Here is a 9,477-nt window from a genome sequence, read left to right on the forward strand (position 1 = left end):
GTAGAAAATAGCCCATCAGCGGAAACATCACCATCACTATCATCATCATAGGTGTGTTTGGTCTTACCATCCAGGCTAACAGTTCGGTCTGTTCTGTTGTTTGTGATCTGAAGGCACTTTGTTTCATGGCAGGAAGTGGCTTCTGTTCCTCAGCTGCAGGGTTCGACCGACTGGGGGAGACCAGAGACACCTCTCTTCTCATCTGTCTTCCACCCTTCCTTTTTGCTCTCTGTCCTCTACCCCTACCCTCCACTCCTTTCCCCTCTGCCATCCACCTAGCCCTCAACTGTCTGTTTGTCAGTCTGTCTGTCCATCTCCACCCACCTCTTTCTGACTGCTACAGACCTCCACCTCCCTATACACATCATCTGTCCTAACCCCAAAGCCCTTCCTCCACCTCTCTCCTACCCCACTCCACCCTCTAACCCTCCTCTTCAACTCTCTCTCCTACCCCACCCCTCTCCAACTCTATGCCACACATCTCTCCACCTCTATGCCTCACCCACCTCCACCTCTATGCCCCACCCCTCTCCACCTCTATACCCCACACCTCTCCACCTCTATGGCACACCCCTCTCCACCTCTATGGCACACCCCTCTCCACCTCTATACCCCACACCTCTCCACCTCTATGGCACACCCCTCTTCAACTATCTCTCCTACTCCTCTCGATCTAACCTACAGACCCTGAGTCTGGAGCCTGCCTGGGGTTTGCCTGGAGTCTGCCTGGGGCCTGCTTACTTGGCCTCACATACCCTCTGTTGGCCACTTGGACTGGTAAGGACAGTGTTGTGAAATACTTAGGCAGCTATTGGGCAAGAGGGGAGAGAGAGCTGGAATAGATAACTAAATGTCCAAGTTTCTATTTTCTACTGCACAGCATCAAGTCGAGAGAGAGAGAGAGACATGTCAAGGTGTGAAGGTCAGGGTGGCTGGGCAGAGTGAAAATTGTCCTTGATGTGTATCAGGTGCAACTCCAAAAAGATAAGACAGACAGAGAAAAGCTTCAATTCCATGTGTTTTTTTTAAGCCGGGGAAAAGTCATTTTGTTCTTCGAAAAGTCCCCAATGTCTCAATTCCCACTTACCTTTCAATTTAAGTTTCCTGACTGGCAAAATTGTTCTTGTGCTTTACAAATAGTTTTCCCGCTGCGCTTGTGAACACTCTCACTAAAGTCCAGGCGTCTCAACACCTGGCTTTGCTCCGCTCCCGTAAAAGTGCTCACAATCCTGCGCTTGGGGAGCAATTTTCTGGAAAAGTTGTCTCTTTAAAAAAAATTGCGAATCTTATTTTATTACGTTTTATGTGGTATTTTTTTCCTTTTTTTCGTCTGTTTTAAAGATTTTCGTCCCTCTTGGTGGTCTGTGTTTGGATTCCCTCGATGCCGCCTTCTGAATGCATGAATCTTTGGTGATTGGATGCTGAGGGTACAATAACACAGACACCAGGGCCGAGGTCGGGCCCGAGACCGGTTCGGCCCGTTTGCCTCCGCCAGATGGCGCAGGGCAGGGTCACCTATGACCCCACCGGAAGGTCATCGCCAAGGTGACACTCAGCAGCCATATATGGGCAGATGTAGATGGGGCAGCGGATCTGAGATCTAAAGGGGGCGGAGACAGAGTTAAACATTTGTTCAATAACATTTGGCATCATCATGACCCTGAAATCTGTTTCTTCACAAAAATATCTCCAGTAATAATATCCAGTAATTCTTAGTTAAAATGAGACATTAGAAGAACTTTCATTAAAACACATGCTGTTTCCATGGTGGCAGTCAGGATCATGTAATATTCATGGTGAGAGATGGTAAATCCATAATGCATGGAGAGAGTCTGTCCTCGACCTGGGAGACTAACTCCTTAACTACTAATGAAGTGATTAAACTGATCTGAATGATAATGGAGCCAGATGCACTGCAGACAAACAGTGTCTGAAACCACTGCCAGTAGATTGCTTGGACTTGACATTGTTTAGTTTACTAGTTTACTTTATTAAGATATTACTCCTGGACATTGTAACTGGAAATATTTTGTTTTACATATTTTGTTTTACAAAGTAGATGTTGAAATAGTGACCAGTTATACTCAAAATCTTATTCATAGCGACAGCTCAGTCTGATTGTGTAATTCATTTCTCAGTTTTGATTTTCCAGTTAAGTAACACAGGTATTGTGAGAACAAATAAGTAGGAATGTATTCATTTGACAAAAAAGCAATATCACAATTTGTTCGTTACAATTGTTCACAAGTGATTCCCTTTATTCAATTCCCAGAAAAATCTATCAACACTCCTTCAATCTGTTAACTTAAAATCAAATTCAAACTAAGAAGTTTATTTCCCAGGAGTGTGTGGTGTGTTTGTGTGTGAGAGAGAGTGTGTGTCCATTTAGAAGCTGACTTTAATCAGATTTCCTCTCCCTCCTGCAGTGAGCAACACAGTCCTACTTCTCCTCCTCCTATCTTGTCAATATGGCCGCCTCGTCAATTGCAAGCCATTACCTGTCATGCTTTTCTATTTTTGCTCTCTCTCTCTGTTTGTTCCTCCTTGTCTGCAATTACAGTGATCCCCTCCCCGCGGACTGTCGCTCGTTCCGTCGCTCCGTTTGGTCGAGACGGCTATCATTCATGTGATTACTGCCCTGTTGCTATGGCAACCCCACCCCTCTCTTTCTAGAGAGACACTATAGCTGCCTGTTAGAATTGGCCCTCCTGATACAGCGAGAGCGAACAAGAGAGAGAGAGAGAAAGCACCTCTGCAAGACCCCCTCCTGAAGGACCTGCACCCACACCACAGCATCACCAGCCACACCCCAACCAGCTAAGACGACCCCAAAAAACCTGACCACACCCTATGTAGGCCCCCCCATAAAAAACCTACAGCATTCCCTCCCCCATATGCCCCCCTAGACACAACTACGACAACATAACCAACAAAAACGGGCCACAACTCCTGCAGCTCTGTCGGATGCTGGGTATGTAAAGAGTCAATGGTAGGCTTTGAGAGGAGTCCTATGGTAGGTACACCTATAGCTCATCTCTTGACAGTAGTACTGTAGACTACTGACCTAAACCCAGATTCCCTTAGAGTGTTCACAGTCAGTCCACTGACACCACTATCAGATCACAGCAAATTCACGCTCTACTTGAACGGTGCTATGCTCAATCATAAGGCACTCAACGTCAACAAAACACTCAACGTCAACAAAACTAAGGAGATGATTGTGGACTTCAGGAAACAGCAGAGGGAACACCCCCCTATCCACATCGATGGAACAGTAGTAGAGAGGGTAGCAAGTTTTAAGTTCCTCGGCATACACATCACAGACAAACTGAATTGGTCCACTCACACAGACAGCATCGTGAAGAAGGCGCAGCAGCGCCTCTTCAACCTCAGGAGGCTGAAGAAATTTGGCTTGTCACCAAAAGCACTCACAAACTTCTACAGATGCACAATCGAGAGCATCCTGGCGGGCTGTATCACCGCCTGGTACGGCAACTGCTCCGCCCTCAACCATAAGGCTCTCCAGAGGGTAGTGAGGTCTGCACAACGCATCACCGGGGGCAAACTACCTGCCCTCCAGGACACCTACACCACCCGATGTTACAGGAAGGCCATAAAGATCATCAAGGACATCAACCACCCGAGCCACTGCCTGTTCACCCCGCTATCATCCAGAAGGCGAGGTCAGTACAGGTGCATCAAAGCTGGGACTGAGAGACTGAAAAACAGCTTCTATCTCAAGGCCATCAGACTGTTAAACAGCCACCACTAACATTGAGTGGCTGCTGCCAACACACTGACTCAACTCCAGCCACTTTAATAATGGGAATTGATGGGAAATGATGTAAATATATCACTAGCCACTTTAAACAATGCTACCTTATATAATGTTACTTACCCTACATTATTCATCTCATATGCATACGGATATACTGTACTCTATATCATCGACTGCATCCTTATGTAATACATGTATCACTAGTCACTTTAACTATGCCACTTTGTTTACATACTAATCTCATATGTATATACTGTACTCGATACCATCTACTGTATCTTGCCTATGCTGCTCTGTACCATCACTCATTCATATATCCTTTTGTACATATTCTTTATCCCCTTACACTGTGTATAAGACAGTAGTTTAGGAATTGTTAGTTAGATTACTTGTTGGTTATTACTGCATTGTCGGAACTGGAAGCACAAGCATTTCGCTACACTCGCATTAACATCTGCTAACCATGTGTATGTGACAAATAAATTTGATTTGATTTGAAAGCCAAAGGAACTGAATAATATCAACAAATGGTATAGATGGAAGGAAAATAGTGTGGAAATCTACCAAAAAAAAACAATTAGGATACAACAAATTCTATCCCTTCTCGACAATTTCCCGGACAAAAGGTTTCACTGTAATAGTGAAGGTATAAACTTGGCAGTAGAAAACCTAAACAGTATTTTTGACCTCTCAGCTTCCCTATCAAATAAAAAAAGTTCAAGCTGACAACCTAAGAAAATGAACAACATTGACAAATGTTTTGATAAAGAATGCAAAAACCTAAGAAAGAAACTGAGAAACCTATCCAACCAAAAACATAGAGACCCAGAAAACCTGAGTCTACGCCTTCACTATGGTGAATCACTAAAACAATACAGAAATACACTACGGAAAAAGAAGGAACAGCACATCAGAAATCAGCTCAATGTAATTGAAGAATTGAAGAATCCATAGAATCGAACCAATTCTTGGAAAATTGGAAACAAACAACAACACGAAGAGTTCTCTATCCAAAATGGAGATGTATGGATAAATCACTTCTCCAATCTTTTTGGCTCTATAACAAACAGCAAAAACATATACAAGATCAAATACAAATCTTAAAATAAACTATTAAAGATTACCAGAACCCACTGAATTCTCCAATTACATTACAGGACAAAATATAAACCCTCCAACCCAAAAAGGCCTGTGGGGTTGATGGTATCCTCAATTAAATTATAAAATATACAGACCACAAATTCCAATTGGCCGTACTTAAAACTTCTTAAGGTATAGGGGGCAGCATTTTCACTTTTGGATAAATAGCGTGCCGAATTTCAACTTCCTGCTACTCATGCCAAGAATATGAGATATGCATATTATTAATAGATTTGGATAGAAAACATTCTGAAGTTTCTAAAACGGTTTGAAACATGTTTGAGTATAACAGAACTTATGGAGCAGACAAAACCCCGAAGACTAACCGTTCAGAATTGTTTTTTTTAGGTCTCTGTTGGCAAATTATATTTCTTGTTTTCAGTTCCTACCACGTCCACTGGATATCACCAGTCTTTGGAATTTGGTTGAGGTTATTCATTTGTGCAATGAAGAAGTATGCCATCTAGGAACTGCGTAACACTGTTGAGAGTTGGCCAAGACATGAAACGTAGTGTTAGTTTCCTCTCGTCCTCTATTGAAAACAGATAGACCCGTATTCAATTTTATCGATTATTAACGTTTAAAAATACTTAAAGTTGTATTACAAAAGTAGTTTGAAATATTTTGGCAAAGTTTATAGGCAACTTTTAAAATATTTTGTAGTGACGTTGCGTATTTTTGAAGCTGTTTTTTTCTGGATCAAACGCGTCAAATAAATTGACATTTTGGATATATATGGACGGAATTAATCAAACAAAAGGACCAATTGTGATGTTTATGGGACATATTGGAGTGCCAACAAAAGAAGCTCGTCAAAGGTAAGGCATGTTTTATATTTTATTTCTGTGTTTTGTGTAGCGCCTGCAGAGTTGAAATATGCTACCCTCTTTGTTTACTATTGTGATATCATCAGATAATAGCTTCTTATGCTTTCGCCGAAAAGCCTTTTTAAAATCTGACATGTTGGCTGGATTCACAACGAGTGTAGCTTTAATTGAGTATCTTACATGTGTGATTTAATGAATTTATTTGAATGGCCAAGTAGCCAGGTGGGACGCGAGCGTCCCCTATCCTAGAGAGGTTCAACTCTTTAACATCATCCTCAGCTCTAGAGTATTCTCCAATATTTGGAACCAAGGTTTGATCATCCCAATCCACAAAAGTGACCCCAATAACTACCGGGGGATATGCGTCAACAGCAACCCTGGGAAAATCCTCTGCATTATCATTAACAGTAGAATCGTACATTTCCTCAGCTAAAACAATGTACTGAGCAAATGTCAAATTGGCTTTTACCAAATTATCGTATGACAGACCACATATTCACAAACAAACTAAAATAAAGGCAAAGTCTTCTTATTCTTTGTTGATTTCAAAAAACGTTCGACTCAATTTGGCATGAGGGTCGCTATAGAACTTGATGGAAAGTTGCAAAATCCATGTACACAAACAACAAGTGTGTAGTTAAAATTGTCAAAAAACACACACATTTCTTTCCACAGGGCTGGGGGTGAGACAAGGATGCATCTTAAGCCCAAACCTCTTCACCACACTGTATATATCAATGAATTGGCGAGGGCACGAGAACAGTTTGCAGTACCCGTTTTCACCATACTAGAATCTGAAGTCAAATGTTTACTGTTTGCTGATGATCTGGTGCTTCTGTCACCAACCAAGTAGGGCCTACAGCAGCATCTAGATATACAAATTCCATCTAGCCACCATTGCCCTAGAGCATACAAAAAACTATACATACCTCGGCCTAAACATCAGTGCCACATGTAACTTCCACAAAGCTGTGAACGATGTGAGGGACAAGGCAAGAAGGGTCTACTATGCCATCAAAAGGAAAATAAAATTCAACGTTCAATTATGATCTGGCTAAAAATAATTGAATCAGTTAAAGATCCCATTGCCCTTTATGGTTGTGAGGTCTGGGGTCCACTCACCAACCAAGAATTCACAAAATGGGACAAACACCAAATTGAGACTCCGTATGTAGAATTCCGCAAAAATGTTCTCTGTGTACAACGTAAAAGACCAAATAATGTATGCAGAGCAGAATTCGGCCGATACCCTCTAATGATCAAAATCATGAAAAGAGCCGTTAAATTCTACAACCCCCTAGGAAGAGATTCCCAGACCTTCCATAACAAAGCCATCACCTACAGAGAGGTGAACCTGGAGAAGAGAAAGCTGGTCCTGGGGCTCTGTTCACAAACACAAACAGACCCCACAGAGCCCCAGGACAGCAACAAAATTAAACTCAACCAGTTCATGATAAAACAAAAAGATAATTACTTGACACATTGGAAAGAATTTACAAAAAAACAGAGTAAACTAGAATTATATTTGGCCCAGAACAGAGAATACATTGTGGCAGAATACTTGATCACTGTGACTGACCCAAAATTAAGAACATTTTTGACTATGTACAGACTATAGTGAAATACCACAGTGTGCAATGACAGGAGAAGATTTGTGATCTGCTGCCACAAGAAAATGGCAACCAGTGAAGAACAAACACCATTGTAAATACAATCTATATTTATGATTATTTATTCCCCTTTTGTACTATTGGCACATCATTACAACATTACAACATATAGACATAATAATCTTTTGGAACTTTTGTGAGTGTAATGTTTACTGTTGTTTTCTTCACTTTTGTTTATTATCTATTTTGCTTGCTTTAGCAATGTAAGCATATGTTCCCGTGCAAATAAAGCCTCTTAAAATGAATTGAGAGACAGAAAAGATCTACAACCAGCTTACTATGTCTTCCCCAAAATCTTAACTGACTTGAGAACTGACCTTAGATAATCATCTGAAATCAAATCAAAGTATACTGGTCGAATACACCGTTTTGCTATTGTTATCGCAGGTGCAGCCAAAAGCAGCTCTAGGCACACTTGTAAGATGATCTTACCCTCTCTCAAAGCCTTATCTTATCCATCAGGGTGTTAAACATACAACCATCTTCAGATGAGCAACTAGGGATAAACTCCTCTTATGCTTCTGTACTCACTAACGGCCGGTAGATCTCTACACTCCCCCTCCTCCAGGGTGACATCATCAATTGCGATATCCCCCTCAATACCAGGACCTCGGATACCCTCCAGCACCACCTGAGGTGGGAGAAAAATAGAGAGATGTAGAGAGATAGCTGTTATAGACATAGACTTTAAGTTGGGATTCTTCCCGAATCATCACACAAGGTTTTACTCACCTGGAAAGAGGCAATTGGGTGGATGCTAACTTTGGCCTGTTTCCAGTGGTCGCCTTGGTTACCGCTCAGTGACCAGGTGGGCCCCTCTGTCGCTGCCTGACCCTTCTGTCTCAGGAGCGCATTCAGGGTCCCTGCAGATAAGAGAGACCACACGGTCACACACGGTCAAACTCAGCCAGAGACTGTGACACGCAGTCAGAGCCGCCTCAAGTGTTGCCAATAATCATCTCCATAATGTGATATTGCAGCAAGCTTTTCAGGGTCCCTGCAGAGGAAAGATACCACACGGTTAGATATGGCCAGACACGGTCAGAGAGGTTCAGAAAGTCAAATGCTTAAGGGCTTTGAGTGATTCCATATCACAGTATGAATCAGGATATGTATTTTTCAACAAATTCTTAGGCCAGGAGTTCCCAAACTATTTTGGCCTGCGACCCCATTTTTATATAACTTTTTTTTGTGACCCCACCATGTAAAGAAAATTATGCAATCAACAGCCAATGTTAACTTTTTAATTTGGGATATGACAGTCTATTTGAAATCGGTCTGACAGTACTTTGGACAGCATTTAAATCTGAAGATGGTTTGAAGTGACTGAAATGCATCAGAAAGGTATTGGGTTCAGAAGATCACCAGGCAATAAAGTTGTATGATCTTCTGTGTAGAAAATAATTTAATCCCCCCCCATGTGATTTAGTGCTTGGTCTTGTCCACTCGGTTCTAATGGCTTGTGGACATAATAGAGGGAAACAGTACTTACGTACAGTTGAAGTCGGGAGTTGACATACACTTAGGTTAGAGTCATAAAAACTTTTTTTTCAACCACTTCACACATTTCTTGTTAACAAACTATAGTTTTGGCAAATAGGTTAGGACATCTACTTTGTGCATGACAGAAGACATTTTTCCAACAATTGTTAACAAATTATTTCACAAATAACTCACTGTATCACATTTGTAGTGGGTCAGAAGTTTAAATACACTAAGTTGACTGTGCCTTTAAACATCTTGGAACATTCCAGAAAATGATGTCATGGCTTTAGAAGCTTCTGATAGGCTGATTGACATAATCTGAGTCAATTGGAGGTGTACCTGTGGATGTATTTCAAGGCCAACCTTCAAACTCAGTGCCTCTTTGCTTGACATCATGAGAAGATCTAAAGAAATCAGCCAAGATCTCAGAAAAAAAACATGGTAGACCTCCACAAGTCTGGTTCATCCTTGGGAGTAATTTCCAAACACTTGAAAGTACCACGTTCATCTGAACAAACAATATTACACAAGTTTAAACACCATGGGACCACTCAGACATCATACCACTCAGGAAGGA

At 41.6% G+C, this 9,477-nt stretch overlaps 1 long non-coding RNA gene across 1 annotated transcript; it reads right to left on the reverse strand.

The window, feature by feature from the left end:
- Positions 1 to 633: 633 nt before the first annotated feature.
- Positions 634 to 8,975, reverse strand: LOC135557823 (uncharacterized). Its single transcript, XR_010458265.1, has 3 exons — positions 8,148 to 8,975; positions 7,947 to 8,046; positions 634 to 1,600 (listed from the first exon to the last, which is right to left on the reverse strand). It is a non-coding gene; the product is annotated as an uncharacterized LOC135557823 (long non-coding RNA).
- Positions 8,976 to 9,477: the final 502 nt, after the last annotated feature.

Source organism: Oncorhynchus masou, chromosome 16 (genome assembly GCF_036934945.1).
Source record: "Oncorhynchus masou masou isolate Uvic2021 chromosome 16, UVic_Omas_1.1, whole genome shotgun sequence".
Taxonomy (NCBI): Eukaryota; Metazoa; Chordata; class Actinopteri; order Salmoniformes; family Salmonidae; genus Oncorhynchus; species Oncorhynchus masou.